This window comes from Diplotaxodon limnothrissa, linkage group LG20, assembly GCF_057381915.1.
Source record: "Diplotaxodon limnothrissa isolate DT_005_m linkage group LG20, D_limnothrissa_male_GT1.1, whole genome shotgun sequence".
NCBI classification, from domain to species: Eukaryota; Metazoa; Chordata; class Actinopteri; order Cichliformes; family Cichlidae; genus Diplotaxodon; species Diplotaxodon limnothrissa.
Window position 1 is genome coordinate 28762814 of NC_140615.1, and position 23865 is coordinate 28786678.

The following is a 23865-nucleotide window of genomic DNA, read 5'->3' on the forward strand; positions in this document are numbered from 1 at the left end:
ATTGCATACACTGCAGCAGAGAACATTTCTCAAAATTGACCTGTGCTATATGTGAGAAAGCTAACTTCTGGATATTAAACAGACTGTAAACTGTATGCTTTCTAGTACACAGTCATTTATGAGAATATCTTATATAGAAATATTTATTGTTGTGTTCCAGGAGGGTCAGTGAACTAAAGTATAAAGGGGAGTCTCTGCCTGTTAATGATATTCTGAGTGTTCTTTAGCACAAAAACATTGTAATGTTCTGTCAAATGTTATCAAGTTCTATGTCTATGTGTATTACTTCGAATTACTTTAACTGTCTATTTGGCTTGATACATGGATCAAAACATAAGACAAGTCTTAATTTAATGTGTTAGGAGTTTTAATGTACAGTGTTTACTCAGATAGTGGTGATTTATGTTGAGTATTTTGTAATAATTTTTAAATGGTGAGTTGGTATTTATCTACACCATTTCTATTTGTTAATGATGGGAATGTTTAGTTGTTGATGTTGGCTAGAATACAGTTTAAAATCGAAGAGATATTCTATTATGCCTTGTTGCTTTATATATATTATAACTCCAACTGTCACACTGGCAGTTTACATGAAATGGTACTAAGGGGCATCATAATCTGAGGGGGGAGCACCTTGGCATTTTTCTAAACTCAAGTTTCTCTGTTTAAAAATATAATTATTTCATGTCATTTTTGCTTTTTTTTTTAACTATTTATTCTGATTCCAGACGAGCTTTAGTTTTCTAATGTTGGTTAAACATAACTGAAAAAATAAAGAACTAAATCGAGACCTTTTGAACTCTTAGAATTTCAAATAGATATAAACATTCCTTTTTGGTCACTGAATTTATCTGAAGCTTATTTTATCAGCTGAATAACAAATTCTTTGCACCCACCTGTCCTGTTGATGAACAGCAATTTCATTCGAATGCTATTTTTGCAAAACTCACCACTTCTGAAAGGATGATATGTGTTGTTGAACTACCAGACAAATAAACTGAAATCTAATCAATTTCTAATTTTTTTTTTGGACTATGTAGTAGGGGAGACCGGGGATAGTTGTAACGTGGGTCAGTTGTAACACTTCCAATTTCTCCAGTCAGGGCTAAGTTTCAAATGATGTGATTCATCCTGTGCATGCCCAATTCAGTTCTGCTATCACATGTGAAAAGTCAGCACATTTTGTCAAACACAGACAATTTAACACGAAAAAAAGTAATTTGTATACCAAAAAGTAAGTTTTTCTACTTTATTTCAATTTCTAATAGCATTATCTGCTTTGCAGTTAAACTCATCAAACTTAAATTGTGTTATTTGTATGTCTATGGGGATATATTCTGTGTAAGTCTTTAGTGCTAATGTTTTAGCCATTGGCTGTAATGTTAGCTAGTTCATGGCTATAGGAGTCTGGGTCAGTTGTAACAGCAACAGTCTGGGTTAGTTGTAACAATAATGTATGTTACAACTTACCACACTATTACTTTAACTTATATTAAACAAGTTGGGGCAATGACATCAGCAGAGAGAGGTTCACTGGTCGCTTTTGTATATGCGGTTAATGCCATTGGCAACACAATTCCTCCACTGTTTGTGTTCCCACACATATATTATGCAGACCACTGTGTCAGAGACGGACCAGTAGGAAGTACTGGTAGTGGAAATAAATCAGGATGGGTGCAAGAAACAGATTTCCTCATCTTTCTGAAGCACTTTGCAAACCACACCAAGGTAAGCCATGATAAAAAGTAATGGAATTGCGATGCTGGTGAACAACTACATTTTTTCAGCTTCATTGTTATGTTCAAAATTGGTGCAAGAGTTGTAGGTTATAATGCCCACTGAGCCAATGAGGCCAAACTCAAGGAAGACCAACCAAAATTAATGAAATATTCAGTTGCAGAAAATTCCATAATTTGTCTTTTTTGGGGGGTTGGAATATGTTCAAAAGCTGGATTTCTGCATTCTGTCACACACACACACATAGCTACATAAATGGCTCTAAGTGCATTCATGTGTTGAATAAACAAAGATTACATGTTAATGTTTTGTTAGTACCCTAATTTCATTGTGTTACATTTCACCCCAGGATATGTTACAACTAACCCAGACTATGGGGTTAATTGTAACATTTCACTCTTTGTGTTTGAGGCCATACCATGCAATGGGTAATTGTGCTGCAGAGAAAATAGCTGCACTATTTAATAGCCGAGACATGTAAATACTTTGCATTACATTTTGAATCCACTACCTTAAAAGAGCTCCAATTTACAGACAGAAATGTCAAAAATGTTACAACTGTCCCCGGTCTCCCCTACAGACAATTAAAAAATTGCAAATGACAAAAGCATATCGACAACATCTGTGTATTGACTGCCTGTGTTCCCAGGCACTTTAATTTCAGAGAAGGGTAGACAGAAGTGCATAATCTGTCAAAAATGTAGCAATATTTTATAATTAACTATATATACTATTTAATCTAATTAGAAATCCTGGCCTACAATCTTGTTTATCCAAGAAACTGTTAAATCTGATAATCATTGCTTGGTAATTTGTAATTATATAAGACAGTGTAAAGAATTGTGGATCATCTGTATGTCACATTATGCCAAAGTCCTTTCAAAAAAGATAACTTGTGATGGCAATATGCTTTTTAACAAAACAACTAGTAAACATTTTGGAAGCTAATCAAGGGGAATAGGACTTATTGTTACAAGATGATGTTTATAGGCCACATCAGCTTTAAGAATTTGTAAACAGGATCTTATCATTAACTTTCAATAACTTTTTTCACAACCATAGTGACATTCTTTACTAGTATTAATGGACCTTTCACCCTAAAATCAAATTTACACATTTTTTTGTTCGCTACTTGTGTTATTCGTTAATCCACATTGTTTTAGTGTGAGTTGCCCAATTTTAGAGATATTGACTGTACAAGCCTACCTTTCTCTTGTTTCACATGGTACTTAATGCTTAGTAGCAATGTCTTTATGTAGACTATATGTAGCTTCATGTAGTTTTTCAACAAGGACGAGATCTCTACAGCTAATATCTCCCAAAACTAGGCAACTCATGACAAAACATTCTAGATGGATAAACAGCAGGCCAATGTGTGTCACTGCGGGGTATGCAGGTTTGTTGAGAGAACGTACCCAAAAGCAGAGAGAGAGAGGACACTGAACTTAAAACAAAAGCGAGCCGTTATTCTGGCTGATGGCAGGAGTAAAAGAAAACAATGACAATGTGTACAGCGGATTTTGATGTGATCTGTCCCTCTAACGCTAAACACAAACCTTGTTTTCAACAGAAGTTAAAGATGCGGTCATTTTCAAATAATTTTAAACAATAAAGAGTCCTTGTGAAATCTGAGCTAACATACAACTAAACCATCAGAAAATTAAATTTGTGACTGCTTATTCAGCCGTATAATAAGCAGTCACAAATTTAATTTTCAATGCTTCAATGACAAATTAAAAAAGACAGAATTTATGAACTCAAGGATAATCATACATATAACAATTACAGCTGTAACCATTAGTACACTCATGAAGTTCAAATGATGTTCATTTCAAAGTAATTGCTGGAAAGGACATTGTCGAACGCGGTGCGAAATTCAGGATAAGAACTGTAAGTGCATGGCACTTCAAGGGTAGCTCCACAGGTGTGAGCAACAGGCCTTCTGTTGAGCCCAGTTTCAGCATTAAAGCGCACCAAAATTTTGTCAACACATATCACAGAAGATCCTGTGCAGAAGTGCAGGATTTTTTCAGCTTTGGTTTCATCAGCGTTTTTAACATAACGCTGAAGATGGTTAAAGATAAGATAAGATAAGATAACTCTTTATTGTCATTGCACAGTCATACATAGTACAGTAGTACAATGAAATTGGAAAAAAGGTTGTCTATTCTCCGTGAAACAGCGTTAATTTTGTTGTTTCAAAAAGCTGCACTAGTCTTTTGCCTGTGGCCTTCTTTGTCTCATACAGAGATAACACACTTTCCTTGTATTAACCCTGATTCTTTTGTCCCCGTGATAGAACAGAGAAAACCGACTCACAGTGTGTTAAAACATTTATATTTCTTTTTATTCTTATGAGCCATTGTTTCACTGGCAGGCTGCATGTTGTTCTTAGGTGGTAGAAAGTGGGAACCCATCCTTGTAAAAAGGTCAAGCAGGTCCTCTTCATCATTTTCATCTATTGTGCCTTGGAGAGCCTTCTCAACAGCTGATCTCTCAACAGGAGGGAGATTGTTGAGAAACGATGCAATCAGAATGTCTACATCAAATGAGTCCATTCCGTGGATGCAGGCTAAAATGAAAGCCTTTGACAGCCTCACTGGAAAGACACCATGGTCTAGTAAGCCTTTCACCCATATCTGCCCAACTGCTTGCCATTCAGCCTCACTAAAGTCTGGCCTCAGCCTTGGAACTTGTTCATTTTCACCTTCACACTGTTCCAAAAATTGCTCCCAAAATGCAGTGTAAACCTCCCTTGACACCCCAGCATCATCAACAGCCTTTTCATTTACAAAGTTCATCTTTAAAGTCTCATTCATAATGCTACTGTCCATAAATACAGCCAAAAGATCATCAACAACTTTTATCCTGTGAATTGATACATGTAGGGGGCTCTGTGGGTCTCCTGAATTTGATGGGGAAAGTTGGTTGCTTGAATCTAAAAGGCAAACCTTTTGCGATGAAATTCAGTCCATGGTCCTGAGTAAAAGACAAAACATGCACATTCCATAAGAAATGCAAATGAATTGTACAGATTACACAGTATCAATGTTCTGAAAAAGTTTGAAATTTGTCTAATTTTAGACAATTAGACAAATTGGGCTCTACATTCCCAAACCATGGTTGCACTGACAATTTATATATAACATTAACATTTTGGCCTGATGGATCTCCTTGTATGCCTCACAGAAAATTATACATATATATTCTTTACATGCTCATACATGTATGAGAAGACTCACTTCTGTGCAAAAAAGGTAGAGAACACAATAGTGACACCAAAACAACGTGTCACTGCTGTGTTATGTAAATAATTTGATTTCAAGACTAAATTTCCTGTTTAATCTTATCTTAATGTTAAACACTGGAATTGTCTCTCAACTGACAATATCCTTTTAATTCAAATGGACCCACAAACTGCCATATCCTCAGAAAATAGCATGCAATTTTGGCATCTCTACAGTATGTAAAGATAGGTGTTTATGGTTGCTTGAATTGATCCATCTTACCTGTGCAATCTGGGGTGCTTCCTCCTGTATTGACTGCATATGGGGTGTGGGCAAGCCATTAGCTGAAGACAATGGGAGCAGGAAACCATCCATAGGTAATCCATTTGTGTCGGCATTCTGAGAAGGAAGTATCGCATTAATTGACAACAGACACCTTGCGTTAGTGCGACGCCTCGGGGATCCAGCTCCTTCAACACCAAGCGCACATCCTCTTTCCTCACGTGTAGTCCATGTTCCCTGCATTTAGTGTACATCCATCGGTATCCGTGAAGCTGCCCAGAGTACTGCAATTGGTTGTCAATAAATTCAACCAAGACGGCCAGGTCAGAGTACGCTTTGTGACGAGTGTGTCCCCTTGCGCTAAGAACTCTCTTCAGATGTCTTTCGCTTATAACTTTTGCGAGATCTCGCAAAAGTCCGTCTTAATTTTTTTTTCCTCCCATGTCCCCTGCGGGGCTCCGTAGTTACATGATTAAAATACTTCAGTGTATTTCAAAGTATGTGTGTGTGTGTGTGTGTGTGTGTGTGTGAAACATTCCATTTCTCTTAGTCAATCAATTTAAGACAAATTGATTCCTCTTCATTTGCAAATCATACTACACAGTATCCTTAACAGAATACTCAAGAAACTTAAAACCAGCCTAATTACAGGAAAATGAAAGTAAGGCATAAAACACATCAGCAGAGACACATAATACATACACGGTTTACACAATACCATATGTGTCATTAAAAATAATACAATTAAACAATTAATTCCCAATTTTGGATTTCATCTTGGTCAGGTGCTGCTTCTTTTTCTGAACAACTTCTCATTGTGGGCTTTGAAATGTCCAAGAAAAGTCTCTCTTGGTACTTCTTGACTGCTGGATCTTGCATAACTTTTAAGAATACTCGAGATGTCTTGGCCCTACTCTTGATTAAAGTCAGGGTCGGCGATGGGTAGTAGTTGATCTTGCACATCCATCATTCGGAAGCTGGTTTGGGCACTGTACAGCTCCACTTGGGCTGTAGGCTCTGCAGCAGATTCAACGGCTACTGGATGGGTCATAGTTCAGCTGTCTGGAGCAGCCTGTTTCACTCCGTTGTCCCCTTGCACTTGTGATCAGATCGCCAGCACGTGCTCCAGGAACTCTGCATCTCCACCTGCAGAAAGATAGCTTTGCAGACTGCATTAGTTGTGTTCACAGTTACCTCTACAGGCCCTTTATAAGGACTTATCTATGGATCTTTGTGAGTATGCCATGCAATGTTAGTTGTTTTAGTCTTGTTAGTTCACAACTGCATGCACTTTAGTACTAAAGTTAATATTTGTACCCAGTTAACCTTTTCCTTAGCAAATTCCAATTCATTGCTTTATTTTGTGAAGCACTTTGGAATGTTTGTCCTAAATGCTGTTATAAAGAGAAAGCTTTATTTATCTTTATCTAGCTATCAATTCAGAAAGTGCATAGTAAAGCTGCCACAAGCGTACCTAGAGTTAGCTCATCTACCAGGTTGTTTCATTTAGCCATTAATAGGGATGGGTATTGATAAGATTTTCACGATTCCGATTCCATTTTCGATTCTGTTTAACGATTCGATTCTTTATCGATTCTCTTATCGATTCTTTTTTTTAAAAAGGAGAACACTAAGGTCGATTAGCTTAGAACTTTGTTTTATATCTTCTCTTTGAACACGATAGAAATTTAGGAGTAGCATGGCCTTACAAACCCAACAGTGAGATCTGAAGAGATCCTTAAGAGATCCAGCCTATGGCTCTTCCATGGGGTGTCACAAGGTCCCTGGGGAAAAAAGTTGTAAATGTAAAATAATAAAATAAATATTCTTCTGTAGCAATAAGAAAGTATAACAAATTATTCTGTAGCAATTACACAAGAATATCCAGTAATGTCCCTGCCTAAAATTAAACACATTCACTTACCGAAAATTGGGGGCATCTGCTGTGGCAAATGGGTGCAAACCTTTGACCACAAACTTAGTCACTGCTCGGTGACATTCGTCTATCCTGGCCTGAAAGGAGACGCTACCGGTAGACAGCAGCGAGAACTGCCAGCGAACGCCAGCCAGACTCTGTCTGTCTCTCTCATCATGGCCACCTAAATGCACAGTAATGGCAGTGTTAGGTATTTTAGTACCATGGTAGCATTTACTGGATATTGTTTTATAGTGACATTATGCAGGAAAACTCTGTCATTCAATAAGGCCCCCTTTGTTTTAGTTATTTTTCTCTTTGACCCAAGAATTGATGTGTGAGAATCACAGGCTGGTACAAGGTTGAAATACCACAGAGATCACTCCCTCAGCTACATTAGTTTCTTAATCTTTTAGACGCCTGTTGAAGGCCAAATGGTTTGTTTCAGATTTCACTAATGTAAGAACTCTTCGTTTTGTGCCTTGAAAATATGTCGCTGAGATAATCACAATTGTAGCTGAACTAATAAACTACACAAAGGATGCTTCTTCACCCAAGGGCAGGAAGACGCTGCCTTATCTTGGTCTGTACTGGTTTAAACTGATAATCTGCTGTCTCATGAATTTTACCCTCTATATAAACTGTTGTACTTGTGAATAAAGCTGAGTCACTTTGGGAAGACAATCTAAAGCAGTCTCTGTTTTCTTGTTCTCCCAAGCTGCTCCCGAGCTGCTCGTACTAACACGCTGAATGGCATGCTTGAATATTACTTGAGAATATATTTGACTGTGTTACAGACTAAGGGACATTCTCTGCTGATAGGTGAAGGTACATTCTCTGCTGATAGACGTCCACGCCTCGGAGGAAGCCGATCCACGGAGTAGGCCCTGGAAACAGTTTCCTTCAATTTTGGTGTCAGAAGTGGGATCCTGACGAAGGTAGGCACTTGTCTTTTTATTTTATAAGACTGTGTTATGCCTTTCTCAGTGATCCACATAGAAACGGGATACGCTGACGAGGCCTTCTTCAGTGGCCCACATAGTAACAAGTGGGATACACTGAGGAGCCTTATTTAGTGGCCCACATAGAAACACAGGAAGTTGCCTGTTGTTTTGTAAATAAAAGCAGAAAGGACACAGGAAGTTGCCTGCTGTCATAAACTAAGAAGTTGCTCACCAGCAGAAAGGACACAGGAAGTTGCCTGGGGTCATAAAACGAGAAGTTGCTCGTTAAAAAGTGAGAAGTTGCTCACTAAAAACATAAAATTGCTAGCAAAAAATCAAGTAACCTCAGGTGTGCCACAGCAAAAATAAAAACTAACTTAAATCCTTCAAAGCGTCTAAACCCCTCTGGAAATCACTGACCATGGGTCAGAATAATTCAAAGACCTTAGACGGGTCCGATAAAAAATCAAAATTAACTGTAAAACCGAAAAAAATAAAATATAAAATCACAAATAGCGGCTCAGTACGACTCCCACTTCCGGTTACGTTTAACCCACGCTCGCGAATCAATGAAGACTTCCATGATTACGTATCCAGAACATGCGGAAGTGCTTACGTGACTGATTTCGTCTCGAACTTAAGAACTATAACTTTAATGCATCCTAATGTATTTCCGGAGCCCTATCCCGAACGATTATCGCCAGAAAACAGGTCAGTAGAAATGTTAAATACTATTTGTGATAAGAAAAGTAGGCTGATTAAAAAGTCCTGTAAAAAATATATGATAGAATGTCGTGATGTGACCAATCGCATGCTACCACTATGGAAAAAAGGACCCGAGCCAGACGTAAATGCTTTAAATCAAGCCAGTGTAGGCTCTAGTAAATCCACTGCAGAAAAAACTAGCCTTATATGCCCATCCGTTCAACCTACGGCTCCGCCGCCTTATGATGAAAAAACAGAATTAATAGCTGCTGCGGCGGCTGCACGTCATCAGCGCGTATATCCTGATTTAACAGCAGAATCCCAAAGGAGTGAGGAAGGCACTGAAATGACACCTAAATTAGAAGAAGATGACTGGTTTAACCTAGATCAAAGACAGGAACGAGAATACACTGAACGAGAAAGAGAGTTACAGGAACATAAAAAGCAAACAAAACAGTTAATGACAGAGTGTGAGGAAATCATGAAAGATCCTTTAACTGAACGTACGGAAGCTGAACTGCAGGAAGCCGTTTCCGTCATAGATAATCATGTTCAGCGCCACACTAGAGTAGCGAATGGTTTAACTGTGCCAAAAGCAATAACTAACACCAGAAATTTAATAAGGAACTACTTAAAGCAGAAAAAAGAGGAAAAAACTCAAGAGGGCCCCCACAAAAACACCCGTTATAAAGAAAAGCAGGGATCACAATTTAATGACGTCAGCACCTCCCTCCCGTTCATGATAATAGGGGACATGTGTTGCATTCAACCCCCTAAAATTTCAGAGTTAGCAGCAACCATTAAAGAACTTCCCGATCCTCTAAAAAATCCTACAGCCTTTGTTTCTGCATTACAGAGAAGTACCAGATACCACCACTTGGGTGGGCCTGACTATAGATATATATTATGTCAACGAATCCCAGGTGTGACTGAATCTCAGCTTATTGAAGAAGTAGAGGAACTAGACCCTAAAAATGACCAAGCAGCCAACACCACCTCGTTTTTGTGGATAAATGATGACAAAATCACAGCCTTTTTTCAAAATCTAAAGAGATTTCTGCTCACAATGTCTAGAGATAAAATTGATTTAAATGCAGTAACCATGTGTAAGCAAAAGCCAGATGAATCCATTCTAGTTTTTATGAAACGTTTCACACACTGCTGGACTAATGAGGCATGCATGCCTGAAGGAGGAAATGATCAGATTTTCATAACAACATTCTTAAACAATATTCATCCAGAATGTTCACAACTATTGAAGCTGACTGCCACTGATAATCTCTATGACATGAAAATAAAGAACTTTATCACACTTGTCAAAACAAAAGCTGGTGCAGATCTTTTCCCCAACAGCACGAAGGCTAAAAGTGTTAAGATGATGTTGAACTTTGATGTTGAAGGCTCAGAGGAAAGTGAAAAAATGATGTATGCAGGGGCCCCGTCCCCTCAACAAGCGCAGCAGGGAGATTTCAGAAGGAGAGATAGGAGTGGAGACGTATGTTTTTATTGTGGAATAATAGGACACTGGAGGAGGGAATGCAAATCAGCGGCACATAGGTCTCAACCACAAAACACAGGACCAGCTCCTGCCACTAGGCGTAAGCAGAGCTCTTACAGACAAGGTAACTGGCAACGCAGACAGGAATCACATCAAAATAATGGCCCCTTTGCACTTAGGCAGCAACCTTATAATCCACATTTTAATCCCCACCCATATGATAACGAAAGACTGGACCAACCATAGGGAGGCCCAGGTGATGATGAGGGACAGTGTGAAGCACTACACACGATGCTGCATTTGCAATTGTCCCGTAACACAGAAAGCTTGCCCATGTTAGATATAGAAATAGGTGAAAAGATTTATTCTTTTTTAGTTGACAGTGGAGCCACTAAAAGTTCACTGTCTGGAAAATTCTATAGTGGGCCTGTTTCCTCTGTGTGCATCAACACCATGGGAATAAACGGAACTCTAGTGCAATGCCCCAAAACTCATTCTCTAAAAACACGCTGGGGCCCAAAACCAGATGAAATTACATATCATCCATTCATAATTATTCCAAACTCGCCTGTGAATCTATTAGGCAGAGATTTAATGGCAAAAATGAACTTGTGTATTTCATTTAACACAAAGGGTGAAATGTTTGCAGATACTGATAACAGCTATGTTTTCTCTGCCCTATGCACCGACACCATGGAGAAGGAACATCCTCTGTGTCAGCTGGACGCCTCAGCGGAGAATGAACTCAATATCCATCTGACTGGTATCCCACGTCACACTCTGTGTCAAAAACATGTGCAAACACCGTTACCAGGTAGCCCCATGCCTGGAAGCCACATATTTGTTTCTCTCACACTGTTCAACAACATGATAACTGCTCACACCAGTGAAGGCCAAACAGTGGTTTTGTCACATAACTCAGACATAGGCTATGACATCACTGCACCATGTCAACACATAGATCTAACCTACCCCATACACTGTACTATCTCTGCTGTCACATTGCCAGCTGAATATCAAAACATGACATTATGGTCAAGAGGTGAGAATGATGTAGGATTTATTGACTGTACACCTTATCATGCTCAGCTGAAAAACAACAAGCCGGTATATGTCAAGCAATATCCCATTTCCGCTGAAAAAGCCGCAGCCTTAGACATCATCATAGGAGATTTATTGACAGCTGGAGTAATAAAGCCCACAGTATCTCCATATAACACTCCTGTCAATCCTGTGCCAAAGCCTAACAAACCTGGCGTATGGCGTTTCACACAAGACTTAAGGCAAGTTAATGCAGTCATTATGCCTCTGCCACCTATTGTCCCAGATGTTCCCAGCATACTGACATCTATTCCAGCAACAGCTACACATTTTACTGTGGTGGATTTGTGCTCCGCCTTTTTCTCAGTACCTGTGCATGAAGACACACAGCCGATATTTGCTTTTACACATAGAGATAAGCAGTACACATGGACTCGCTTACCCCAAGGCATGGTAGACAGCCCTGCGGCTTTCTCAATGGTGGTACGTGCTACCCTGGACAGCTTTACTCCTCCAGGGCTGCACCCTGATCCACACGTGGATGACCTCCTCCTCTGTGCTCCGAGTGAAAAACTATGTCAAACTGCTACACACATGCTTCTCCAGCACCTCCAAAAGACTGGCCACAAAGCATCAGCAAAGAAAATGCAGTACTGTCAGACTTCTGTTCAATATTTGGGATTCACACTGTCTCACGGAAAACGTTCTATGACTACAGACAGGGTCAAAGCTGTGACCTCTGTCCCTAAGCCCACTACACAGAAAGAAATGCTGTCTTTCCTAGGCATGGTGAACTATTGCAGACAGTGGATACCAGACTGTTCTTTTCATGACCACATTCTGCGTGAATGCTGCAAAAAAGACAAGCCTCCTCGAATACTGTGGTCCACAGAAATGACTGCCTCTTTCAATGCATTACAGGGAGCGCTGACCTCCGCCCCTTGTTTGGGTCTGCCTGACTACCACTTACCGTTCCACCTGTACGTCACAGAGAACGGCACAACCTGTGCAGGTGTATTGGCCCAAGAGCATGGCTGTGGCTACCGTCCAGTAGCCTTCTACTCAAAGGTGCTGCCAGCAGTAGTTCAGGGGATGCCGGCCTGCCTGAGAGCAGTAGCAGCTTGCTCTATCATGATAAGGGACTGCGAGAAGCTCACACTCTCACATGACACTATTCTACACACCAATCACCAGGTCACGACCATTCTAGCAAACATAACTACACAACACATGACCGCACAACGTCGCTCAGGTTATGAAGCTACACTGACTTCAACAGCAAATCTCACTATAAAAGCAAGCAGCACACCCAATTCGCCAGCACACTTACTCATTCGTATGCTGTGTTCCTCTGACCGACAGGATGGTTCAGACGACCCTGACGTTCATGATTGTATGACACGTATACAGGAATCCACAGCACCACGCCCAGACTTAGAGCAGACACCAATCCCAGACTCAGTCATTGTTTATGTGGACGGGTCCTGTTCAAAACCAAATGACAACTTATTTCTTTGTGGCTATTCGGTGGTGACATTGCCTGACATCATACTAGAGGCTCACTCATTACCATTTCACTCAGCACAAAAAGCAGAGCTCATGGCTTTAATACGCGCCTGTGAGTTACATGTGGATAAGCGGGTAACAATTTACACTGATAGCCGTTATGCATTCGGTGTGGTGCATGACTTTGGCACATTGTGGAGACAAAGAGGATTTAGATCTGCTGATGGAAAATCGATCGCTAATTCTGACCTTGTTCAAAGACTTTTGCAGGCTATACAGCTGCCATCGGCAATTGCAGTTGTTAAAACGAAGGGGCACAGCACGGCTGACACAGACGAAGCAGTGGGAAATGCTCTTGCAGACGTAACCGCGAAAGCAGCTGCTGCCTCACAGCAACCACCCAGAAGGGAAGTATTATCTTTGCCTTTACAGCTGCCACTTGTCACGCTCCCAGACTATTTAGAAACAAATGTTGACCTAAAATTCATACAAGAGCAAGCCTCTGCCTTAGATTACACTTACTGGGAAAGTAATGATTGTACCTTAGATAACAGAGACGGCTTATACAAAAACCTTGAGGGTTTGATTGCCCTCCCATCTTCACTACTGCCAATCCTTGTCCGCCATTTTCACGGTGTGAGTCATGTCGGACAAAGAGGGGTAATAGGAGCAATAAAATCAAGATTTGTAATCAAGAAAACATCACACGCAGTAAAACGCATATTAGCAACCTGTCTAACATGTGCACGAACTAATGTAGGAAAACCAAAAGCAAAACATCAGCATTTACCACAACCAGATTTCCCATTTCATACATTACAAATTGATTTTACACACATGCCAGCACAAGGAAGCATCAAGTACTTACTGGTAATAGTGGACCAATTTAGTAAATGGGTAGAAGCTTATCCAACCTCAAAAGAAACTGCAGAAGTAGTCTGTCAAAAGTTGTGCAATGAAATAATACCCAGATTTGGAATACCTCACCAAATTAACAGTGATAGAGGACCTTCATTTACATCAGAAGTAATTCAAAAGTGTGCTAAAACTCTAGCAATAGACTGGAAATATCATGTGCCATACCATCCTCAGAGTTCAGGAGTTGTAGAAAGAATGAATAGGACCATAAAAAATCGCCTGACTAAAGCAATGATAGAAACAGGAATGACCTGGATCAAACTACTTCCTCAAATCCTCTGCGAGATTAGAATGACTCCATCCGCAGCAACCAAATTATCTCCATTTGAAATAATCATGGGAAGACCGTTTCCAACACCATGGTCAGCCTCCAGAGGGGCACCGCTATTGGAAGGGGACATAGACACTGCATTGTCTGACTATGTTCATAACCTGGTAGAAACACTGAATAATAACTATCAGAAAGTTTGTCTCTCTCAGCCTCTCCCTTCCATAGATCCAACCCATCCGTGGAAACCAGGAGATGCGGTATTGGTAAAGTCGCTAAAACCAAGGGCACTCGGGGAGGCCGCGTGTTCCAGCCCCCAGACTGTACTTGCAGTGACAAGAACCAGCATCCTAACAGACGGACAACCTCAGTGGATTCATGCCAGCAGGGTTAAGACCAGCCCCACCAAACCACCTAAGGCGTCGGATCAAGTAGATGACGTCTCCGGCGAGCCAGCGCCCGGATTCAATACACCTATAGATGACGACTCAGGCGAGCCAGCGCCCGGATCCAATCCACCTACACACACACAATCACTGATTAACACACAACGCCGGAAAGAGCCAAGACTCAGAAAGCCCTTTGATCCCCCACCTGAACAACAACAAGGTACTCGAACATCCAGCAGGAACAGAAAGCCTAGAGTACCACACAATGTCTAACCTGATAAAGATAGACTCGTTTCATCCTGATAATGGAGAAAATGAAATGCCCATTGTCATCACACGACGCTTATACGGTGTCTCTCGAACCTGGGACCAGGCCAGGAGACGACTAAAGAACTGTCTTTTTTATATATTTAGGTTATTAATCATATCTACTGCATTAATCTTAGGATTTTTATTTACTATTTCGTATTGTAAACTGCAACCCTGTTCACATTTCTGCAAGCCACATTTTGCTGACAATACCTCATGCTCCACTTGGCAAGACACCCACCTAGTACACTCATCACGTTCTCTAAAATCAGTAGAAAGCAACACAGACACCACCAATAAACCATGATACCCTGTGTACGCTCAATGATAACCCATATAGCTACTAGTACAGCTACTTCAATGTATTTGCAATTAGCACAAATTGATCCTGAGGATGTGCCAGATGTTACCAATGATGTTCCTGATGTGTATATTGAACATTAGGTTGTGAACCATTACATTTTATGATTTGCTTTTTATATTATGTTATTACATTTGTGATTTTTCCTTTCTATTTGAGTTATTATTTTAAAAAATAATAAAAGAGGGGAACTGTTAGGTATTTTAGTACCATGGTAGCATTTACTGGATATTGTTTTATAGTGACATTATGCAGGAAAACTCTGTCATTCAATAAGGCCCCCTTTGTTTTAGTTATTTTTCTCTTTGACCCAAGAATTGATGTGTGAGAATCACAGGCTGGTACAAGGTTGAAATACCACAGAGATCACTCCCTCAGCTACATTAGTTTCTTAATCTTTTAGACGCCTGTTGAAGGCCAAATGGTTTGTTTCAGATTTCACTAATGTAAGAACTCTTCGTTTTGTGCCTTGAAAATATGTCGCTGAGATAATCACAATTGTAGCTGAACTAATAAACTACACAAAGGATGCTTCTTCACCCAAGGGCAGGAAGACGCTGCCTTATCTTGGTCTGTACTGGTTTAAACTGATAATCTGCTGTCTCATGAATTTTACCCTCTATATAAACTGTTGTACTTGTGAATAAAGTTGAGTCACTTTGGGAAGACAATCTAAAGCAGTCTCTGTTTTCTTGTTCTCCCAAGCTGCTCCCGAGCTGCTCGTACTAACACGCTGAATGGCATGCTTGAATATTACTTGAGAATATATTTGACTGTGTTACAGACTAAGGGACATTCTCTGCTGATAGGTGAAGGTACATTCTCTGCTGATAGACGTCCACGCCTCGGAGGAAGCCGATCCACGGAGTAGGCCCTGGAAACAGTTTCCTTCAGGCAGGTTTTGTAATAAGGCAGATCGCACAAACATAATATGCGCTGTTAGTTGATTATTTACCTGCCACATTAACGGGAGAGGACGTGTAAACTATTGTCACCCGTTCTCGTAATGTATGACCAAACTTTTGAGCGTTTAAGCCACTTAGGCGCCATGTTCCCTGCCAGGTAAATGACGCTCCACAACGCGGTGATGTCATTCGGGGCGACTGGTATTGATAAGGGAATCGTTTGCAAAAATGGCAAACAATTCCAAGGAATTGATACAGTGGGAACCGGTTTTCAACAAGAACCGGTTTTCGATACCCATCCCTAGCCATTAATGTGTCTGTCTACTGGTGATCAAGACATCTAATCACAGCCACAGCACCAGAGCGCTTTAGGGCGACTACTAGGTGGGTTACTGCCTCTTCATACAGTTCACTATTGGGGCTCTGTTGGCTTCTCTTGAGATCCTCTTTGTTCTTAAACACTATTTGAGGCAGATTTCACATTTATATGCTGTGGATTGATCTCTATGTTCGATACTGTTGACCATAAATGTTATTCGAAGAATCCTCCCACACACACAAGACTAACCATTGAGTTTCACATGGTTTTATTTCTGTTTACATAACACATGCCTCCTTCAGGTAATACCACAAAAGACACAACATACCTCTGCCATGCTGATGAAATCCTCTCTCTCATCCATCCATGAAGCCACACAACACACACCTGTCAGTCAACCTAAAGGAATGCTTTGAATGGCATTACCTTGGTCTCCATTAACACTGAGGTTTCTTGGCCCAATATGCTCTAATATGCACTTTTTAAGGACTGCTTTCTTCGATTTCTGCAATATTTCTAAAGTCCTATCCCAGAGTGTTGCTGGAAGACAAGTTCATGCATTCATTACTTCTAGGCTGGCCCACTGTAATTTGTTATTATCAGGTAAGTTGTTATGTTGTTATGTTATTGACATTGTAACTCCTTAAAAAGCATCCAACTACATCAAAATGTTGCAACATGAATACTGAAAGGGACTAGAATGACAGAGTATATTTCTCCTATTGACTTCTCTTCATAGGCTCCTTGTTAAATCTGTTTTTTTAATTACCATCCTGCTCCTATAGTACTGTATCTCCCCACTTCACTCTCAAACTTTAAGCTTACTAGAATATGTAAAAGTAGAATGGGAAGCTGGCCCTCCATGTTTTTAGGTCTCTCTTTGGAGTTATTATTAGTTATTATCAATCTCTGGCTCTCCTCCACAGCATGTTTTTAGCCCTGTCTCTTTCTCCTCGTCCCAGCTGGCCACAGCAGATGACCACTCCCCCTGTGCCCAGTTTTACTGGGAATGTATTCCTGTTAAAAAGGGAGTTCCTCCTTTCCAAAATTCTTGCTAAAAGGGGGTCAGATAAATAATTGTTTTGTATTTATGTTTTTATTTTTGCAGTTGAATACTATACAGCATGACAGCCTTTGTTTGTACAGAAAAGTAGCCATTGAAAAGCTAAAACAGCTGTATTAGACTAATAAAAAAAACTTTTCTCAGTGGTGTTGGAGGAAAGGAGGACCCAAAATGCAGGCGGTGACTGATGATATGAGTGACGTTTATTTACAAGTCATGGAGTCTCAAAACAGGCAGTGAGGGAAGATAATTAACAGAACAAACCTAAACTGGGAAAACTAAAAAACAAACTGGAGATCATACGAAACGGGGAGAGAAGCAGAGAGATGCAGACGAGGAACAGGACACCGTAGGACACCGTAGGACACCGTGGGACACCGACAAACCAGCAACAAGCAGGGGAACACAAAGGGCTTAAATACACACACCAGTAATCAGGGGATGAGAGACAGGAGGGCAACACACCTGGGAGAAATCAGAGCTGACGGGACAGGGGAAACGTAAATTGAACACACTCACATGAGACGGGGACCTTCAGAATAAAACAGGAAACTCAGACGCAGAACCAGACAAGACACTGAACTAAACAGACAGATTCACAAGCAGACAGTGTGACACTATAGACAGACAGAAGACAGAAGTGGGACCAGGGGTCCGTTCTTCGTACCTCGCTAAGTAAGTTAGCTGGATTTGATTGTTGACGATTTCGCGTGATCCTGGATCGTTCGGTTCCCCGAAGCTCATCCGGGACTTGCTGTCATAGCAACAGAGCCGTAAGCGTAAACCTGCTCGGGAGCAGGTTTACTTTATGTAAACAGGATTAGATCGCGGCCACGCAGGTATGTCCGCTTCATTTATACGAAAGCAACAGCGATATTCCACCACTGTTTCACCATAAATAAATAACATCAATGTAACTAAAGATAATGCAGTACTTGATCCTTTTATTGATTTCACACAGATACATACAGGTCATTTCCTAAAAAAGGGAAATGTACTATTAACATTCTATTACATGTATGTGATTATTCCAGATGTAATTCATATTTCAGAGTAGTAATAGTAAATTACTTCATGTAAGCAAGATGAGAGACCACGGCTATAAAAGCGAAGGTGGATTTGGGAAGTCTGTCGCAGCCATGTCCTGTCCGTTTACGCGAGCCACCCATTGCGGAAGGTGCAAGATTGATAAGGAGAGTTTTCAGAATTCAGCGTATATTGCGGGATAGACAGGATCCTTTAGCTCAGCGCGACAGTGTGCTCATTGAGAGATATCGATATTCCCGTGAGGGTATTATTCACTTAACCAGCTTGTTGACAAGGGGGTGCAGGACCACCACCTGTCTTTTTTTGCTCTGCCGTTTTCTTGGTTGCTGTTATAAACAAACAGATTATTCCAGGGTCTCTTTCCAAGAGACGAAAAGCAATATAAGTGATAAATATTACCATTCTGTAGAATATTCTTATATTTCACTTTTACTTGTTCCCATGTTCTAGTGGGTCCTGTTGTAGCTCTAATGTGAAAGGGGATATAATATAACATATTATAATATAATATAATGTAATATAATATTGGATAATATAGTGTAATATAATAAATTTACCCTACCGCCTACTGGTGTTGGCCAGAGGGGCCGATGGCGCGATATGGCAGCCTGGCTTCTGTCAGTCTGCCCCAGGGCAGCTGTGGCTACAACCGTAGCTGCCTCCACCAGTGTGTGAATGTGAGAGTGAATGAATAGTGGCATTGTCATGCGCTTTGGGTGCCTTGAAAAGCGCTATATAAATCCACTCCATTATTATTGTTATTATTAAATTACTTACGAGTTTAATTTGTCAGCAACTTTCTGCCAGCCCTCTCTCCTTGCTTTTGCAGCCTTTGCAGTGTTCCCTTGCGTTCTGATTAAACTCTGAAACTCCTGAAATCCCTCACTCAAGAGTTCTTGCTCTGCTGCCGAAAAATACCGAGCGCGCTCCTTCGACATTTTCGCCGACCAATCAAAGGGTTGCCGATCAATGTTTCTACTATCGATGCATAGCCCCTGTTGGGCCACCCAGTGATCTCACATTACTTCATTCAGCTATACTAATCGTCAACAACAGGTGTGTTCGGGGAACCGGAATAGCGAGCTCAGAGTTAGCGCGATGATTTGGTCTTGGATGTGTCATTTGATCTTGGATGTAGTAAGCGAGGTACGAAGAACGGACCCCAGGGCAAGCACAGAACAGAAACCTAACAAATGACAATTCATAACAGAATACATACTCAAAATGAACAAAAGCATAAATAAACATAAAACACTGAGTCGGCAGACTCAGGCCCATGACACTCAGCCATGCATGGATTTTCAGTTCATAGACAGTAATCATAAAAAAAAATCCCTAATTGTACCCTGTTACATATCCGGGCAGTGGACTCTGAGGCAGACAATTACTTCACACCCCATTTTCCTTAACTTGAGTGATAGTAAATTTTGGACTGTAAGTAATACATGTAATTGGTATTATGTTTACAATACACCTGGATGGCCATGATGAACACTGAGACCTCCTGAAAAACAAACAGTTCTAACTGCAGGGTAAAAGGTCTACTTCAACAGTTTGTAAATTTGGTTTAGTTCTTCATATTTAGTTGCTCCCCTATAGAGGTTTAATCATGCTGCATTAACACTGCCTTACCTTAATCTTCCCAGTTTGTCCCATACCAATGAAATGTTCTTCTCTTTCCTTTTGGTTGCCAAGTACCTGGTCAGACTGTATGTCCCTCCTCAGTGCTTCAAACTCTACCTCTGCACTCTGTAACTAGAATAGAACTAGGATAGAGTCATTTAGTTCTGCAGTTTTTCCTAGAGTATGCATTTGAGTAATTTAAATATGTCAATCCACAGACAACTGGACCCTGTGTCCCGAATTCCAAATATTGAGGATGAGTACAAAGCAACAATGGTCCAAAAGAGTTTGGTCAAACAATGATTTTATTGAACACACGCGTGGGGAGAGTTACACTGCAACACACTCAGCATAGGTCTCCGCCCAAAAATACACTTCAGAATGCTTTTAATATATCAGGGTTCCGCCCCTTCAAGCGTCAGATAAGAATATGACATGCATCAGTTACAGTTAATGATTACTAGAAAGCTAAAAACAGACAGAGAAGTTCCTCTTTTCATCACATTCTTCCATACATGGCAGTTTGTTTCACCCTTCAGATGGTCCCTGGGGACTTACAATTTTCTTGACTCTTCTTCTGTCACTTGTTACTAGGCAAACTCAAATGCAGTTAAAAGCTAGGTGAACTCCAGGCCTTCGGCCTGGCCTATCTTTAAAATCATTTGTGTTTGTAAGCGTATATGCCTTTTAACCTTCTGCTGCTCCAAGTCACCTACACAATAGATCGTCGGGGCATCACGCCAAACGAAGCTTAAGACCTTCAATAGACTGAGCATCAACTCTTCATGAGCACAATCTGCAATGTGTGTATAAAATAATTATAGCCGCACCTTTAATAAAAGTTTTAGTCTAATACCAGTAGCTTTAATAAACATTTTGATGCAATGCTATTAATGAAAGCTATATGTAGCACTAAAATATTTTCTTTATTCCCACACCTGCCACACACAGGAAAGATAATTTATGCCCCATTTTTCTAATTTGAGGTTTGCTCATTTTTTTTTTTATAGGGGATCAGGCTTTAGCCTCTTTCCCTCCAAAATATCTGATAATTTAGATTTTCTCCTAAGTTGTTTTTTTCTTTTTTTTGGTTCATTCTTTGGGAGAGTTAACAATCTAGCTCTGCTAAGCTATTTGTTACCCCCCTTTGCCAATGCATTTAAGATTATGACAGAATTTTTCGCTGCTTTCTCCTCCACACTGCATTCATCTGTATTTTTCTTCCTTTTGAAAGGAACTACAATTGCTCACACACTGAATTATAGCACTGTGGATAGTTTAGTGCTGCACGTTTAGAGTTAGCATCTTACTATTAACTTCAATACAGGAACCGAGGTAGCTGCCACTGGTCTATATGTAGCCGCACTGAAAAAGATAAGACAGATTATTTATCATATCTGCATACAGATTCACACATATGTACAAATTTGCACCCACACAGGTACATACATGTCAGGAGGATACCCAAGAGCAGTGTACCAGGGTCAGAAACAGCAGATGTTTCAATTTCTCATTTCGTGCTACCAGGGATCCTGATTTTCATCAGTACCCCAGCTTTTAGTAAATCCCCATGTATAGGTCTCATTCCTTCAATAATGCAATTCTCATAAGGTGTCATTCCTGGATTAATAACTTCTCTAAGTTTACTTATCTGTCCCATGCCCTACTGGGGTTCTAATAATCTTTGTGTATCTGTTCTAGTGTCATTGAGAGTCATGTCTGCACCCTTTATGTATTAAACTTTCCTAACCTTCATTAATATTCTAATGTAAGAGTGTTAGTAATGAATATATTTTTATCTACTATCTAATGCCTTCATGTGGTCTTTTCCTACTGGGATAGTAACACAAGGAGTGGAGCCCAGGGCTTTAAACTTATTAGTTTGTTGGGAGAATTACTGATGCAGCTTCTTCATGTTGTTCACTGCAGATATCATGGATAGTTAGGTACTCTGGTATCAGTCACAGTCCATGTACTGAAGATTTCTCTTGGCAGTAAATTCTTTGTTGTTATGGTGCTGCCCACATTCCTCTTGGAGTTCTCCAGGAACATCCACACAGAGAACATCCCTGATGAATATGTCAGCTGACTAAAAGTGGGATTTAATACACTTTTCCAGCCCTCTGCAGATGCAGTCTTTCATTGGACTCGAGGACACTCAGTTTCATGAGTTGTGGATCTTCCCTTGGACGCTCCTCTCTGGAGTTCCTGGGTTTTTATGCATGTCAAGCAATATATGTCGTCATCTGGCTGACTCCTCCTCTCCACCTTTGTGCAGGCCTGATCAGTGACATAGGCCTTCGCAGTGCAAGTGTTGCTCTTCTCCACAGGCTCTTGGCCTGCTCCCCTTTCACTGGTGATCTTCCCTTCAGTTGGTGAGCTCCTTCATCTGTAAGGAGTTAGCTCTGTTTTTTTTTCATGGCAGGAGAGTTGTTGTTTCGAGTATGTGCATCCTCTTACTCACAGCTTTCTTTGTCTCACCTGTCTAATCACTCTTCAGCTTCTACATCTCAGACTTTCTCATGTTTACTTCTCCTCTTCTAAGTCTTTCTAAATACAAAGGATCAACTTTTGATTTTTACAGTAAGATGTTCTGGCTTTGCAGAGGACTTTTTTATAAAGCAGCAAACTATTTCTCCAGGCTAAATGATGATCCTATAAATTTGTGACACGCCATTTCCTCTCCAGCTTACGAGTCATCTGCTTTAGGCTACGTGTTTGAGAATTATACCATGGAGTCAGGTGCTTCTGATTTGAGGCCTTAATTTTCACAGGAGCTACAGTATCCAGAGTCGTACGCAGTGAGGAGGTAAAATTATTAACAAGATAATCGACCTCTGTTGGAGTAGCGTTCAGGTAGCTGCTCTGCTCTATGTTGGTACAGTGCATTGAAGATGATAACAGTTTGTGGATTATATTCTTAAACTTAGTTACAGCACTTTCAGAAAGACATCTACTGTGACAAAGTCTACTCCCCACTGCTGTGTAATCAATTATTGTAAATGTAAATGTCATCAGGAAATGATCAGACAGGAGAGGGTTTTCAGGAAACACTGTTAAATGTTCAGTTTCTATTCCATATGTTAAAACAAGATCTGAAGTGTGATTAAAGTGGTGGGTGGGTCCTTTTACATTTTGAGAGAAGCCAATTGAGTCTAATAACAGATTACAGTGGGGCAAAAAAAGTATTTAGTCAGCCACCGATTGTGCAAGTTCCCCCACTTAAAATGATGACAGAGGTCAGTAATTTGCACCGGAGGTACACATCAACTGTGAGAGACAGAATGTGAAAAAAAAAATCCATGAATTCACATGGTAGGATTTGTAAAGAATTTATTCGTAAATCAGGGTGGCAAATAAGTATTTGGTCAATAACAAAAATACAACTCAATACTTTGTAACATAACCTTTGTTGGCAATAACAGAGGTCAAACGTTTACTATAGGTCTTTACCAGGTTTGCACACACAGTAGCTGGTATTTTGGCCCATTCCTCCATGCAGATCTTCTCGAGAGCAGTGATGTTTTGGGGCTGTCGCCGAGCAACACGGACTTTCAACTCCCGCCACAGATTTTCTATGGGGTTGAGGTCTGGAGACTGGCTAGGCCACTTCAGGACTTTCAAATGCTTCTTACGGAGCCACTCCTTTGTTGCCCGGGCGGTGTGTTTTGGATCATTGTCATGTTGGAAGACCCAGCTGCGTTTCATCTTCAAAGTTCTCACTGATGGAAGGAGGTTTTGGCTGAAAATCTCACGATACATGGCCCCATTCATTCTGTCCTTAACACGGATCAGTCGTCCTGTCCCC

At 40.5% G+C, this 23865-nt stretch overlaps 2 pseudogenes; both read right to left on the minus strand.

Annotated features, from left to right (window-relative positions):
• Positions 1-3552: 3552 nt before the first annotated feature.
• On the minus strand, positions 3553-5500 carry LOC146611129 (uncharacterized; annotated as a pseudogene).
• Positions 5501-21407: 15907 nt separating this feature from the next.
• The window catches only part of LOC146611130 (deoxynucleoside triphosphate triphosphohydrolase SAMHD1-like), a 33549-nt pseudogene continuing 31091 nt past the window's right edge, over positions 21408-23865 (minus strand).